Consider the following 9348-nt stretch of genomic DNA (forward strand, 5'->3'; position numbering starts at 1 on the left):
CTGCCACTTGCAAACTGTGTGATTCTGGGCGAGAGGTTTAATATCTCTGGGCCTCGGCTATCGCATCTGTACAATGGGGATGATAATATTTACCTCAGCAGCTTGTTGTGAGGATCAGAAATATGCTTGTAAAATGTCTGATGCATGTGGCAAGAGGCAGCTGTTTAGGGTAGTTTTTAATGATCAGAGCTCCTAAAGCTGGGCAGGGTGGTGGTGAGGAGAGCTGGGTGCTGTCTGGGATGATGGGCTTCATTTGCAGTATATTCTCCAACCCCTTGAGGTTGAGGATGAGGGAAGAAGCCAGAACAAGCCTTGAGAGGAAGAGCCCAGCCCCCTCCACCAATTCCTGCAGGCAGCCAGTCGCCTCATCCTTATCTTCTGAGAGGCGGTGGGAACGCCTTGCTCACCGCCGGCTTTCTTCCCAGGACGGGTTTTAACCCAGAGTTAATTAGCGATCGTGCCTGCACTAGGAGCTGGGGACTCGAGCTGTGGAAAGAAAGCGCCCCAGAGAAAGGCAGGCTCTAAAAGGCCCCAAAAGGCTGGGACAGAGAGGCTCCACGGAGAGAGAGACAAGCCGTGCATTTGTGTTGCAAATTTCCAGTGTGCTGGAGCCAGCCATTCAAGGAGGGTGATGCTAAAGGCGGTGGGCCTGGGGGTTGGAGGGGGGCATGGGGAGGGAACAGAGGAAGTCAACAAAAGGGGGCCTGTCTGAGGGCCTCAGACCCTGCTTTGTAAAAGCTGCTTTCATCACCCTCCCTGGATGGTGGCAGCGTTCCCAGCCTGAGGCCAGTGTACAGGGAAGGGGAGCCTGGACCCCAGACTCCCAGATTCCCTTGACACTCCACACCCAGCATGCCTTCTAGGCCTGTTTTTATGGAATTGGCAGCAGCAGATGTCACAGAAGTGCTCATGAGTGCTATATCAGGGTGAGGGACCAGGGTTCAAGTGGTTGGCCTTATTGGGGGTGCCTCAGGCAAAGTCACTGAGCCTCAGTTTCCTCTTCTATAAAAGTGGGGCTAATGGGGTCTTTTCTCCCATTTTGTATCCCTACCCAGGTGGAAGTGCCTGTGATTGGTTGGTGATCCGATAACCATCAGAAGTTCTTCTCTTTCTGGAAAAAGTCTGTATTTGGGAAGGTCATTTGGAGAGCTTTTTTAGAGAGGTGAAGTGGATTGTATTTAGCAAATCAATTAAGTAATTCTGGGTTGCTTGGAAATGTTACTCCCATAAGTATTTTAAACACTCACTTTGCTTGGAATCTTTGAGCCTTCCCCAAGGCAGGAGTTATGAATGTTAACCAGGTTGGTTTTCTGGGTTGATCGATGCAGTGCAGGTGTCAGGCACGCTGACACAGGAAGGCTGTCCCCAGCTGATCCCGGAGGCAAGCTCTCTTTGGTGGAGATGTGTCCAGGCTTCAAAGACCTCCTTGGATCCCACCTCTCCAAGAAGGGTCCCCACACCCTGCTCCTCCCTCCTGGCCTGGCCTTGTGATTCACTGACTTTATATGTGGGAATGTCTCCTTTCCTGAGACACTTGGGATGTCTGCAACCAGATATGACGAATTTTTGAGCTTCCTAAAACTTTCTTTTCCCAGCTTTATTGAGATGTAACTGAAATCTATTAACACTTTCTAATCAAGGTGTGGTTCCTTGACCAGCAGTATCAGTATCTCCTGGGACCTTGTTAGAAATGCAGAGTCTCGGGCTCCACCCCAGACTGACTGAATCAGAGCCTAAATCCCTTTGTTCCAGGATTCTAAAGGTGTCAGGTACCTAAGACAGTCTCTGAAAGCCTGTTGGTTCTCTAAACAGGGAGGAAGGCCGTGACCACAGGCAGCCGGGAGGTGTCGCTGTTCCCCAGTCTTTGGGGATGTCAGGCTTCCCTACAAACGCCAGAGGCCCCCCGAGTTCTGTTTGCTGTGAAATCCAGGAGCACGAGGGGTCCAGGTCAGCTATGTCTGTCGGGCCACCTCCTCCGCAGCCCCTCTGGGGACATCTATCTTTCTCTGCCCACTTCCTGCCCTGGGTTCTCAACTATGTTTCCAGTTAGGGGAGGCTGTGTGTTCTGCAAGCTTAGCCCCTGTCCCAGGATCCCCAGGAGAAAGCCCGGAGGAAAAAATCTACCATGCGGAGCCTTCTTTCAGCCTGGCTCATCAGGCAACAACATGGCCAGGCAGAGGAGGGGGCATCTATCCGGTGGGAGGCCCCTTCTCATTTGCAGAGTTGGAGGATCTTAGGGACAACAGGACCTGCAGACACAGCCAGAGGAAGTTCCCATTATTTGACTATCTACAGGAAAACTCCACAGCCTGCCTGGGACTCCAGTTTCTGGTTTCCCATCTGCTCAGTGTTAGGACCAGTTTATGGCTTCACTTCCCCTTGGTGGTTGTAATGCAGTCAATGGATCTCCATTAGCTATAGATGCAGCAAACCTGAGCTCCAGAGTCAGGGCCAAAGACCAGAGGCAGAGCCACTGGTTTCTCTCCAGAGTTGAAGTTTCCAGTCTGGCCACATCCTCCTGACCTTCCCCCATCATGTGTCATCTGGTCTCTGAACACCCAGGCCACAGAGCGGAATGCGGATCAGCTTCCACAGCCAGCCCCACCCTTCGAGCTGGAACTCTAAATCCCAGAATCCACCCCCTGATCCATGACAGACACCTGGTGTCCTGCCTAACTCCAGCCCCTGGGTCAGCCCGATGCGTCCTTACCGAATTTCTTATAGGAATCCAGTTGTCCTGGATAACAGCAGTATAGCTGTTATCTCTAGATGCTTACTATGTGCTAGTCATGTAACATACATGATCTCATCCAATAACCTTAAGGGTTAGGAGTACAAAGCGGTTGCATTTCACGATGGAAGAAGCTGAGTGTTGGAGCCACCGGGTAACTCTCGGCTCTCACTCAGATAGTACATGGGGAAGCCAGGGCTAAAAGTGGCACTTGTCTACCTCCAGACAAGCCCTAGTGCCCTGGAGCAGTGCTACCCCTGCCCCAGCCTCAGCATCTTAGGATTGATTTCTGCCAGCACCTCACAACAGGTATCAGATTTCCCTTTGAGCAGCATCAGTAGGGTCTCTGTGGATCCTGTGAGATGGAGTGATAAGTGTAATGAGTGAAAATTTCCCATGGCCGATGACAAAGATGGCACTATATATTTCACACGCACTTGTCGTGGGGATAGTGACATTTCTTATTCACATTAGAACTTTGATGGTTTCATCAGTGAGCCTGGAACCAAAAATCCTAGGCTCACATTTGACCCAATTCACATATCCCTCAGGTTAGAAATAGACTCAGGCATGCACGAGCTTTTCAGAATATTAATCAATGATGAAAATTCATCATTAATTTATTTGCATATTTCATCATTCATTCAGGCTTTCATCCATCTTTTGACAGGTCACCCATCAAACATCAATGTAATTATGCCTGCTGGGTGCTAAGCATTATGTTTGGTAGCCAGGAACCAAGAAATGGTAAGATGCAATTCAAATCAATAGATATTTCTCTAGTGCTTGCTATGTGCTGCTGTTCAGTGTGTTGAGGGTTCAGGGATTCTGTGGACTTACCTTGGTGGAGATTTTTCTAACTAGGAAGGCAGGCAGGCAAACAGATATATTAGATATGGTGTGATACCTACGGTCTGTAATAGAGGTGTGTGCCACATGCTAAAGGAGCAGAGTGGGTGGGGAATCTGCTCTGTTAGGGTGTAGCAAAGGCTGCAAAGGAGATGACTTTTAAGCTGGACCCTGAAGAGAAGGGAAGAAACCTTACTACAGCATGAGCAGAAGCTGGGAGGCATGCTCAGCATGTGACAATTTGTTTGGTGTGGCTAGAGGGTCCTCAGGCCTTTGTGTGCTTTGGACCTGGACACCCACATTCTGTTGTCGGGGATAGCGCACAGGGTTCTGCAGTTTTGTTTTTTTAAGTAGGCTCCATGCTGGGCATGGGCCAACTCAGGCCGAGTTCATGACTATGAGATCAAGACCTGAGCTGAGATCAAGAGTAGGACACTTAACTCACTGAGCCACCCAGGCACCCCATGGGTTCTGCATTTTTAACCAAGGCCCCGGGTGATTCTGATGCAGGTGTGAGAGACCACAGTCTGAGCAACCCGGCTTCATTGGCAGGAATTGCAGAACATGATTCTTGAACAATGTGTGAAGGCCCAGCTGTGCGGGGTGTCAAATACCATGCTTAGGAATTTGGGCCTTTTCTCTTCTCAGTGGAGAGGCCCCCGTGGGAGGCTTTCAAGCCAGCAGCCCGGAGGGGGTACTGAAAAACAGAGTGGCCACAGGGAAGGAACGTGGCCAGGAAGCTTTTACAGCTGTCCAGGTCTGTGGTTCTGAGGGCCTGAGCCAAGACCACACCCCCTACCAACAGCAAGGAGGTCGTTGGGAGCACGTGGGGCGGGCTTTGAGAGGGCTATGGAAGATGGGACCACTGGGCCTGGGGTAGAAAGGACAAAGGAGGCAGAAGGATGGGGAGATGTGAAGAATGAGCTGATGTTTCTAGCTGGGGGCCTGCGGGGTTGTGAGGGGGAGCAATGAGCTCTGATTTACATGAGGTAAGTTTTTAGGACTCAAGGGATCTCTAGAAGGGAGCAGGTAACAGGCAGTTGAAGCCAGTCTGGAGCTTAGATCTGGGCCAGAGGCCAGTGCAGAGAAAGGAGCCAAAGCTGTGGAACATGGGTGGGATCTCAGAGAGAAGGAACATTGCAGGGCAGATAGCTGCAGAATCAGAAACGGTGGTCAAGAAGAGAATTAGAAAAGGACACTGTTTTGTCATCAATTTATGACTTCCGTGTTGCAGATGGGAAAACCAGGACTAAGACATAAATGTCATGTCTTTGGTCAATGTGCTCATCGGGATGGATCCAGGACTTTGAACCTGAGCCTCTTTGGCTCAGCATCCATATTGTCTTCTCTACTGAGACTCCAGGAAGCAAAACCCATCCCCAGAGACAAAATAATTGAATTCATAGATCCAGGGTGGGAGGCTGGAAAAGATGCAGCAAAAACAACTGGCGAGGGGAAGATGGTAGGAAACCATCTTCCATTAAGGGAGCCATATTTTTCTTTACCTTTCCCCACTAGCATATTTTGAAGCAAATACTAGACCTCTTATCATTGCACCCATAAATATTTAAGTATGTAATCTCCAAAAGATAAGGGCTCTTTCTTTAACATAGTCACAATACCATTATCACACTTTTAAAAAAACCTAACAATAATTCCTATTAAGTGAACCTACTGAGGGCAATTTGACAAGACCTCAGAATGGAAGCCGGGCTTGCTTATCTTGAGCCAGTATTGTCACAACGCCATGATAAGGAATTTAAATTTTCCCAAGATAATTACAGAGAAGGCGAACAGGGGATTGGAAATGCAGATTTGAGAAGCTTGTCAGGGCCCTGGGAAGGAAATGTTATAAAGGGGAGAAAAAAAAAAGTCTGGGAAGATTTGCAGAGTACAAAAGAAAAGAATCTTCTTTCTGACTTCCCTTTTCTTCATCCAAAGGCCTTTAGTCAGAAATGTGAAATAGGAACCGGGTCTAAAGTGAAACCAAACAGATTAAAAATAACATGAGTAGTTGTTAAGATGCAAGAATACAGACTTCTGGGGCTCATTTCCCACTAAGACTCTCCTGACAGATCACTTCATAGTGAGCTAAGAACTGCTCTGTTGCTGTTCAGAATGCTAGCCTCCTGGGAGGTCCTATATATTGTTTATTAACTGGTTTACGAACTGGACTCTGCCCTTCTGCTTCGCATCTGGAAACCTGGATTCTGGGTCCAGCTCCTCTACAAAGTTGCTCTGTGACCTTGGACAAGTTATTTCACATCCCTGAGCTAATCTGCAACAAACATGAGGGTGTGAGACCACAAGATCTCAAAATTCCCTTCAAGCTCTGAATTCTCTGACCCAATGAACACCTAATGAAATGTCGCCCATCCCCAAGGGTTTGGGCTTTGGTTTGATGTTACCCTGTATCAGCAAAATGCTTGGCTGACTTGGTTGAGCAATGCCATGAAGACCCCACGTGTTTATTATGCAGGTCCTTGCTTCCCAAACACCCAGGTTGTATTTGAACCCCAGAAGGAAATCCAAGCCACCAAGAGGTGGCTCCGCATGCGCTCACAAGAAACCAGTGGGTAAGGAGCAGATGGAAATCGCCCAGAGCCATCTACAGATGGAACTGGCTGCCTGAGGCCCAGGAAGCAAACGGTAGAAATAAGTTTAAAGGACAGCCCCATGTTCTTTCGATGGCAGGTAAAGGAGCTGATGAATGGCAACCAGGGATTTGGGGCTGAGATGGAGCTAAAGGCAAGCAAGTGGTCTTGAAAAGCTGTCAGATCATGGTGCCATATGTTGCTGGCATTCTGGGCTTTGGCTGGGGGAGCTGCATTAGAGCAGAGTCCTAAAAACCCAGGTTAGAGTGGAGCCAGAGGAAGACACCTAAGCACGTGAACCAAAACATGGGGAGAAACAATTCAGACCCCTCCCTGGACAAGAAGAGCAGCCCTTTCCAGAAAGCCTGCCCCCGGTCCCCAGTCCCCAGTCCCCGCACCCCCCCATACCCACCCCCCCGCCCCCAGCCTGGCTCCTTACCCCACCAGTGGCCTGACTTTCATTTCTTCAGTTCCTCCAATGTGTTCTCTCCCTCCCATGAGAGGGTTTCTGCTGGAGTCCTGTCCTCTGCCTGGATGGCAGCTCTCTTCTCCTGGTCAGCTTCTGCTCAGAACTTAGCTCAAACCTGTGCTTTCATGAAGCCCTCCTTGACCTCCCTACCTAAGACAAAGCACTCCATTTCTAGGTCCTTCTACCATTTCTATCATTATGTACTTTAAAAAAAAAAAAAAAGCACTCAACACTGCCAGAATTTCCAAGTAGTTATGTGATTTTTTTTTTTAATTTCTTGAAATAACTTCAAGCTTTCAGAAAAGTTGCAGAAATAATACAAAGAACTCCCAAATACCCCTGGTCCATCTTCAACAACTGTTAACATTTTGTCATATTTGTTTTATTATTTTCTGTTTTCTCTCTCTGTGTATGATAGATTATATAGGTTATATATACAAACTACATGTATAGCTAATATATATATGATCATTATTTTTTTAACTACTTGAGAAAAAGTTGCAGGCATCTTGCCCTTTACCCCTAAATGTTTAAGGATTATTTCCTAAGAACAAAATTATTCACTTACATAACCACAGCACAATTAAATCCTTTGATTCTTTGAGTAATGTCTGTCTCTTTTTTTTTAAGATTTTATTTATTTATTCATGAGAGACAGAGAGAGAGAGAGAGAGAGAGAGAGAGAGGGGCAGAGACACAGGCAAAGAAGCAGGCTCCATGCAGGGAGCCCGATGTGGGACTTGATCCCCGGACTCCAGGATTATGCCCTGGGCCGAAGGCCGGTGCTAAACTGCTGAGCCACCCAGGGATCCCCTGTCTGTCTCTTTCCACTCAAATGTAGACATCATGAGGGCAGGGGCTACTCTGGCTCACTGCCCGAGCTCACCCCCTATCATACCGTCTGGCGCATCGTTGGTGCTCTACAAATATTTGTTGAATGCATAAGAAATTGGGAAGGAAAAAAAAAAAAAAAAAAGAAATTGGGAAGGATTCGTCAATGCTGCATTCTACCCTAGCCACAAGCTTTCTCACTCAACAAGCTCCGGGGGTTGGATTGGGGTTGGGTGTTTGAATTTGTTGCCCGTCTCCATTTCTGTGGAGAATAAGAATCCCACCATGGTAAATTATAGTGCCTGAAGATTTGGCTTCTGTCATTTTAAAATCCTCTCCAACCAGCCTTGGCCCTTGCTCAGCCTCAGTCTTGAGTGGCACCTGTTGGCTATTGCACCCAGTTAATTAGCTCCATGAGAGAGTTCTGGCACAGACAGCTGGAACGCCAGCCAATCTTTCCATGCAATTGCTTGTATGAGGTGTCGGCCTCTGCCTTGGAAACCGCCCACTGTAGGCTCTTGGCCCACTAGGTGCTTTGAGCTACCTTGCAACCTGTGTTGGGCCATCCTGTGGGATGTTATAGCTGCTTAGTTAACAGAGAAGCTGATGGAGGGGATGGAGGGAATGGATGTGCTCCAGAGGGAGCGAGAGCTGGAGCCCACAGCTCATGGAATCTTGAGTTGGAGAGATCTTTAGAGATCTTTTAGGACAGAGGTTCTAGGGGAGCCTGGGTGGCTCAGCGGTTAAGCATCTGCCTTCAGCCCAGGGTGTGATCCTGGAGACCTGGGATTGAGTCCCACGTTAGGTTCCCTGCATGGAGCCTGCTTCTCCCTCTGCCTGTGCCCTTGCCTCTCTCTCTCTCTCTCTCTCATGAATAAATAAATAAAATCTTTACAAAAAAGGATAGAGATTCTCTAAGTACAGTTCCCCAAACCACAGTATTCGCACCTCCTGGGAACTTGTTAGAAATGCCCACCCAGACCTGTTGAATTAGCACCTCTGGGGATAGGCACAGCAATCTGTATTTTAACTAGCCCTCCTGGTGATTTCGATGCATGCTCAGGTTTGCAACCCTCTGCTCTAGGCCAACCTCGCCAGTTTTCAAGGGGGGAGCTCAAGCTCCTGGAAGGTCACCCTGGTGCCTCTTTTCACACAGGAACCTTCTCTGCTCCTTGCTGCCTTTCCGCAGCTTGCTGTTTTTTTTTTTTTTTTAATGTTTTCAGAATCATAAATAAGCTTTTCACAGGCTATTACATTACCATGGCAACGTGGCAGCTGGCTAGAAAGAAGCAGGTAGCACAACTGCCTTGGGGGGTCTCAGTGGAACTAAAGTAATTGTGATTTTTCTCTCTGCTGGGGTCATTCTCTTTATTCAGGGCCTCTTTGTTTCTCTCCTCTTTTCCTCCTTTGTTCTCCTCTTTTCTTCTCTGCTTGGCCCTTATTCCTACCTCTTCACATTAGGAGCAACATGTGTTCTAATTGTTTTAGATTTTCCAAGGGCTGCCAAATCTGACCTGGGCTTTGAAACTAACAATCACACTGCAAGGTGGGTGGATGTGAGCAGGGCTATTTGACTGCATTTGTGTTCCCATCAAAATGTTGTATTAATTTTTAAAAATTGATTAACTTAACTTTCAAGGAGTTACATGCAGAGTGCAAAATTAAAAAGGTACAAAATAATACACATTAAGAGGGAGTCTCCCAAGACTCCTGGGGTCCAGGTCCCCTCCCTGTGAGGGGGGGCATGTCCCATTTCCTGTTTCTTGTGCATCTTTGCTGGGATAGCCCATGCACACATAAGCATATACTTTTATCTCCTTTTTTAATATACACAATTGGCAGCATTCCATACCCACCATCCTGTACCTTGTTCG

This window comes from Canis aureus, chromosome 26 (genome assembly GCF_053574225.1).
Source record: "Canis aureus isolate CA01 chromosome 26, VMU_Caureus_v.1.0, whole genome shotgun sequence".
Classification (NCBI taxonomy): Eukaryota; Metazoa; Chordata; class Mammalia; order Carnivora; family Canidae; genus Canis; species Canis aureus.